This window comes from Alligator sinensis, unplaced genomic scaffold, assembly GCF_000455745.1.
Source record: "Alligator sinensis unplaced genomic scaffold, ASM45574v1 scaffold833_1, whole genome shotgun sequence".
NCBI classification, from domain to species: Eukaryota; Metazoa; Chordata; order Crocodylia; family Alligatoridae; genus Alligator; species Alligator sinensis.
In genome coordinates, this window is record NW_005842475.1 from 152,151 (window position 1) to 159,772 (window position 7,622).

Here is a 7,622-nt window from a genome sequence, read left to right on the forward strand (position 1 = left end):
GAAGAATGACCTTTAAAGGATCATTTCAGCACAGTACAACAATGGCAGACAGAAGCAATGAAAGCAGCTATAACAGTAAGTGCATTTAAAATAAAAAGCCAGTCTAAAAGAGGCTCTCATTTTGAATATATGCCTTACTAACATAACTACACTAAGAATGTGTAAACAATAGTGTTGCCAGGTGCTTCCTACTATCCCACTTCTAGTTTCCTCCTTCATTAGTGATGAAGTCATCTCATCTCAAAAAGTCAATTCCAGTATTGACTATAGACCTTTAACATTTTCCTTCCATATCCAAATGTGCAGAGATTGGGCTATAACTTTTTTATTAGTTGACTTTAATCCGACCATTGGCATTTTTGTTTCCTGTTCATTCATTTCAAATCAGCCCTGGTACATTTATTTCTTTTGGGAGGGGGTTATGCATGAAAATTATATCCCGAAAGTTGCTTATTGATTATATTTTTTTTACTTCCAATTATCCAAAATCCTCTACAAAATGAAGAGTAAACTGAAGCAGCAGACACAAGTAGGTGTGTTTTTTAACTTCTACTGAATTCCTCCAAGACAGAAATTTGAAATAATGGACACCTAAATCAGGCACGCAGGAACAAAATTAAATTCTATGTGATGTACTTCTTGTGATACCATGCTTTTGTAATAAGATTAGCCTTGACTGTGTAACTTATCTAACATGGTTTAAAAGCCTTTGGTGCAAAATTAATTTGTGCTATCTATTCTATTTTAAAAATAATGGGCCAGATTCATGTGTGGTGCAATTTCTTCAACTTCAGTAGTATTACATCAGGGATTAATGTGGCATCACAGTTTATTTTAAATTTTAAAGCTTCCATTTCTATCACTTGCAATTATTTATTTTTATGTTGTTTTCAGAATTTCTTATATTTAGAATGCAGAATGATTACAAATATAAGGCTAAATTATGATTCTGCCATAAGCTTGGAGCAAGGACCAGAAATTACTGATCCAGAAGCTGATACAGAACTCGATTATAACCCGTGTTCCTTCTTTACCCCGGGAAGGAGATATAATGTGAACTAAGCCTCTTCCTGGTACACATTACTTCCTCTGATGCACCAGCTCAGAGCCAAAGCCTGCCATACTCTCTGCCCCTGCCTACATGTGATGGGAGACCATTTTGCTTCTTGAGTTACTTCCTATAATATGGGCATTCAGCACAGGGAAGTAAGGATGGTAAAAGGCATCACCCTATCTTTTCATGTGCATGTTAGTTAAGCCACTAGAAATATTTTGGCTTTATATAAGTAAAGGCAGAATTTCCTTTTGCTTTATATATAAATATGCTATTATTTAAATGAAATTCAAAAGGATGAATTATGCATGATTATGACAATTATTGAGAGCCTTTAAACAAGCCTCTCCCATTGTTTGACCATATCTAAATACTTTGCATGCCAAGATGAATGATGGCAATTCTCCAGATATCATTTTTGGAGTTAAATTCTAGCTTTATACAACTGGAAAGCCTGATGGTTCCTGCTTTGAGGTCATATATAGTTGCCAACTTTTCAAAAGACATGGAAATATGAAACACTGTAGTAATATTATGTCCTACATCAGATGCCAAAGACATCATGGTGGTTGTTATGGGAGCTGTCAGCTTCTCCAGCCCACCCACCTTACTGGGGGTGGCTTTCACATGCGGTGAATTTCAAGAAAAGTAGTCATTTTGGTTTCCTGTTAGTTCAGATCATGCAAGCCAAATTGATCCCTCATTTGATTCTATTAAAGCTCATGGAGTTATACCAAGGGTCATTTCAGTCCTTCATTTTACTGAACATTTTAGCTGATTGTGATATGCCAAAAAGGAAATAAAACCATAACCTACAATACATATATGTGCTTAAAGTAAATTCTGGGTAAACATTAAAGGCTTCCATTACATGTTGGCAGTATAAAGAGGAATTAAAGCAGATGTAACTCATTTATGTTAATGTTAAGACTGCCCACAGGGTACAAAGGGGCCTTAATGTAAATTAAAATCAGATACTACATGTTATTATTACTTTGATCATTTTTTATATATGAAGTATTAAAAAGTGCACATTTCCTTCCACCAAGTCTCAGTCAGAAAATAAGTCCTAGGCTTACTGCTTAAAAAGCCTATATTAATCATAACTTATTTGGTTTGTTCAGATCTCAGACAGAATTTAAAACATCCTGATCTTTCTTAAATTGTCACATAGTGCCAAAAGCAACTTAGTAGGCATGGAATTCTCTTGCGACCATTCAGGAGGTGAACTATGAGACAAACACTGCATGTCCATTGCATGACAAGAAACTACCCTGACAGAGTTTGTGGTGGTTCTTGCAGTATTACAAGAGGAAAGGGTTGCAATGAGGACTTGCTCAGGGAACTCATGGGCAGGATCCCCTGGGAAACCAGTCTGAGGGAGAGAGGAGTTCAGGAGAGCTGGCTTTACTTTAAAGAAGCCTTACTGAGAGTGCAGGAACAAACAATCCCACATCATTCCTATGTGCAGGAAGACTAGCAAGTATGGCAGAAGACCTGTTTGGCTTAGCAGGAAACTCTTCAGTAAACTAAATCGCAAAAAGGAAGCTTATAAGAAGTGGAAACAGACAAATATCTAGGGAAGACTATAAGAGCATTGCTCAGGCATGCAGAGATGTAGTCAGAAATGCCAAAGTGCTAATGGAGTTGCAGCTAGCAAGGGACATGGAGGGTAACAAGAAGAGTTTCTACAAGTAAGTTGGTAGCAAGAGGAGGATCATGGGAAGTGTGGGTCTCCTACTGAATGGAGGAGGCAACCTAATGACAGAGGAGGTAGAAAAGGCTGAAGTACCCAATGCCTGTTTCACCTCAGTCTTCACAGGCAAGGACAGGACCCAGACTACTGTACTGGGGAGCACAGTTTGGTGAGAAGGTGAGCAGCCAACAGTTGTGCAAGAACAGGTTAGGGACTATTTAGAAAAGCTGGACATATACAAGTCCACTGGGCCAGATGGGATATCAGATATCTGCTGATATGATTGCAGAGCTACTGGCCATTATTTTTTAAAACCATTTTTTTAAACTCATGGCAATCAGGAGTGATCCCAGATGATCGGAAATGAGCAAACATAGTGCCCATATTTAAGAGAGGGAAAAGGAGGATCCAGGGAACTACAGACCAGTCAGCCTCACCTTAGTCCATGGAAAAATCATGGAGCAGATCCTCAAGGAATCCATCTTGAAGCACTTGGAAGAAAAGAACGTGACTAGGAACAGTCAGTATGGATTCACCAAGGGCAAGTCATGCCTGACCAACCTGATTTGATTCTATGATGAAATGACTGGCTCTGTGGATATGGGGAGACCAGTGGATGTGGTGTACCTTGATTTTAGTGAGGTTTTTGATACAGTTTCACACAACATTCTTGCAGGCCAGATAAGGAAGTATGGGTTGCATAAATGGACGGTAAGGTGAACAGAAAACTGGCTGGAGCATCGGGCTCAGAGGGTAATAATCAATGGCTTGATGTCTACTTGGAAGGTGGTATCAAGTGAAGTGCTCCAGGGGTTGGTCCTGAGGCCAGTTTTGTTCAACGTCTTCATCAGTGACCTGGAAAATGGCATAGAGTGCACCGTCAGCAAGTTTGCAGATGTCACCAAACTGAAGGGAGTAGCAGATATGCTGGAGGGCAGGGCTAGGATTCAGAATGACCAAGACAAATTGGAGGATTGGGCCAAAAGAAAGCTCATGAGATTCAACAAGGACAAGTACAAAGTCCTGCACTTGGGACAGAACAATCCCATGCACCAGTACAGGCTGGGGGCTGACTGGCTAGGCAGCAGCTCTGCAGAAAAGGACCTGGGGATTACAGTGGACAATAATCTGAATATGAGCCAGCAGAGTGCCTTTGTTGCCAAAAAGGCTAATGGCATACTGGGCTGCATTTGTACATGTGTCGCCAGTAGGTCCAGGGAAATTATTATTCCCCTCTATTCAGCACTGGTGAGGCCACATCTGGAGTACTGTGTTCAGTTTTGGGCCACCGACTACAGAAAGGATGTGGACAAATTGGACAGGGGATGGGCCTGGGTGATTCAGAGATTCAGCAGGATTTGGCAGGAGCCGAATCTCTGAATCAGATTCAGCCAAATCAATTCGGGGCAGTGATTCAAATTACTGAATCAAATTACTATGCCTCAAATCAGTCGAATCCAAAGTGAATACTAGCCACTTCACACAGCCCTAGTAGATGCTAAGTACTTGTTCTTGAAGTTTTGAGTTATTGTTTTCATCCCCTAAATCCTTTTAGTTGGTTAATTGCAAACCCTGATTTACTGGGCTCTTACCTTTTTACTAGAATTTCATGCTCTGGTCAGTTTATTTTTACCATCTAAGATTTCGTATTAAACAACATCACAAACTGAAACAGATATTAGTCTAGATACCAATCTGTGGCCACTTTATTGCATACCACCAGTATGATATGATCAGAAAGCCAATGAAAGTCTCAGAGAGGATCACGAAATATAAGAAAAATCTTGCACTGGTGTATTGCTGATCCAAGGTGTCCTCTACCACCCTCCCTGCCTGTTGCTTGCACAGCAATTTCAAAAGTGCCTGGCTAGAAGAGGATTAACCAGGAAGTCATGTCAATCCACAACTGTTTTTAGGCCTATGACCATATTAATCTGCTACAGATTACAGCTGCCTTCAGGCTGCTTAAGCAGAGCACAGGGTAACCCAGCCCTGTCCAGATACATGAGAATCTAAGGACTGTTAAAATGAACCTAAAAGCCACCTTTACTTACCACCATTTAAATTGTACCGTGCATCGCTGAGGCACAGGAATTTGTCTACTGCTCCAAGTATGCAAAGAATTTGCTACAGTGGTGACCTTAGAGCCCAGTCTTATTTGCTAACCTAGCAGCAACATCTATTTGTAGTCAAATAATGATACCACCGTAATGTTTTCTTCTTAAAATGTACCATATTTACTTGAATGTAAGATGACACCCCAATAATTAAATCCTCTATATGAAAATTTTATGAATTTATTATAATTTCCAGGTATCAAATCTAATTATTATAGGTCATGAATTTGTCCCCATCCCATTGCTACAGCAGGGAAAATAAATCTGGGGGATCAGGTTGTAGCAAAACCCCCAGTTTTTCTTTTTTTTTTAATTTAAAAATACATTCCCTCCCCTTCCCCTAACCATTTCTGACTTTTTCTCTCCCTCTCTATTCCCTATAGATAAATATAAGTGAGCTAAGACATAGGATAAGCTTCAGCATTTTATTTTGGTAGCAAGTTGTTATTTTGTTTTATTTGTTTTTTCTCCTTCTTTTCAAATAAGTGCCCTGTTGTTATGGATATCCACTGTTTTATATTGTATAATTATTATGCTTATATTGATTCTTACTGGTCTATATTGCTGTTTTACTGATACTATATGATTTAGGCCTACATATGTAAGTTAGCATAACTCAGGTCAAGTTTCCATTTTGTTTATCAAGTCTCCATCTTGTGTCCCCTGCCCAAGCATACCCTATTGTAACTCTGTTGTAACTGTGTGACTCATACCTACTCCTCCTAAGTAAATTGGTTCCTGAATGAATGGGGATGAATGAGGGTGCTTGAGAGACAATGGCAGTAGGTCTAAAAATAGTTCCCTCTGAATGACCGAACCATCAACTCGACAACCCAACCACCACCCTGCATTGACCCTCCCTGGCTCAAAATTTGGAAGACAAAGACTGCTACAGAAATCAGTCAACCCACCATTACAGACACCTGAAACTGCATGTCCTTACCTAGGAGTGCACATGCTCAGTACACCAGGGGCTGACTCTTGCTTGGGCATGCCCCTGCCACTAGGGTCATAGGAAGTCTGCCCCTATATAAGGAGACAATGAAGACAGAAACAGTGGGATGCCCTCTCCATCTGGACCAGCACCATGCCACACCACCTATCCACCCAGAGGCCCTGCCAGCAACCCCACTCTGGACAACACCTTGCTGGAGAAGAGCCTGACTGGCCAATGAGGACCAACTCACAGCCCAGAATAGGTAGCTATCACCCACCTTCCTTCCCCAAGCAATGAACTTGGACTCTGTTTCTCTTCCCTACCTGGACTCCAACCCTTCCACTGAGTCTCTTGTTCCTGCTGCCATTGTCAGTGCTTGTGTATGTGTGTAGGAACCAATAACTTCATGGGCTGTATGGTGTGTTATCTGTTTAATAAGCCTGTTATTTTGAAACCCTGAGTTGGGTTTTTGTCTGTTTCCTAACTGTTTCCTCCTTGCCACCACTTATCGGCACCCCAATCTCCCACCTTTCTGCCTCAGTTTCCAGCCCCAGTACCCCAGCCTTCTGCCTCTCTCATTCTTGGCTGTCTCCTCCTTGCCACCGGGCTTTTTCCCTTGCTTCCACCCCAGCACTAGTGACCTCAAGTAACCCTGGGGCCACTTGACCTTAAGTAACCCCAAGCCTCAGTTCCTCAGCCCAACTTTTCTCTAGTCTACCAGTTCTAATCCTGGTCCCAGCAACTTTCACTCCCTACACTTTCTCTCTCACCTTAACCTTCCCCCCAGGTATCCCAAGTACCCCAAGCATGCACATACACACACCGTACCATCCAAGTTAGGACCTCACCTGTGTGTATGTGTAGGTGGTTGGTATGTGTGTGAACTGGAGAATATAAATATACATATATGTCATCATGTGCGTGATATACAAATTAGTGATCTATGTATGTCTATTTAGTGTGTGGGTATTGGCAACTGATTGTTGTCTAATTTTTGGTGTATGTATGTGCTTGAATTGGTGATAGGTATGCATCTGCCTAGGCTGGTAATCTTGGATATGTATGTACCTGAGTTGGTAGTGTGTGTGTATGTGTGTGTGTGTACCTAGTTGATTTTTGAGTGTGTGCATGTGCAATTGTACACCATGCCCTGCTGTCTAACAGCACGAAATTGAGATCCTGAGAGTTGGCCTGACCCCACAGGGCAACAAGGTGGCACACTTACCCTCTAACCCAACAACTTCTTGCCCCTGCAATTCCTTCTGCCCCCTGGCTTACTGTCAGATCCTGCTCTCCCTGATCACATGGAAGCAAGACACAAATTTGAAAACACTATGTTTGATGGGTATCTGTAACAGAGATTCTGGGACACTCTGCAACCTTAAGAGAGAAAGGGCCCAGGAAAAGCCCCAGGTTGGGAGACACTGTGAGGGAGAAAACAGCAGCAGAACTGCCTGGAGAACAGCTTGCAAGATGTTGTTGACTTACAGGGGAATTCAGCCCAGGGCTGAGCAGGGGAATTCAGCCCTGCTCAGAGCCTGGAGCAGGACAGAGCTAGGACCCAGAAACCTGAAGTCCTAGAGGGGCTAACCCAGAGTCCAAGACTGGAGCTGGAGCCTAGAAGCAGGATCCAACACAGTGGATTCTGAGCTAAATGGTCTAGTGAGAGAAATGGAGTAGAGGCCATGTGGGCCAAGACTCCTAACAGGGAACTGATCAAAACCACCTGTGAGGCATAGGCATGGTGTAAGGGGCAGATAGAGCTACATAATTATCCCTTTAGGCTTACAGGTGCCTTGGGGAATGAACTCAGCAGGA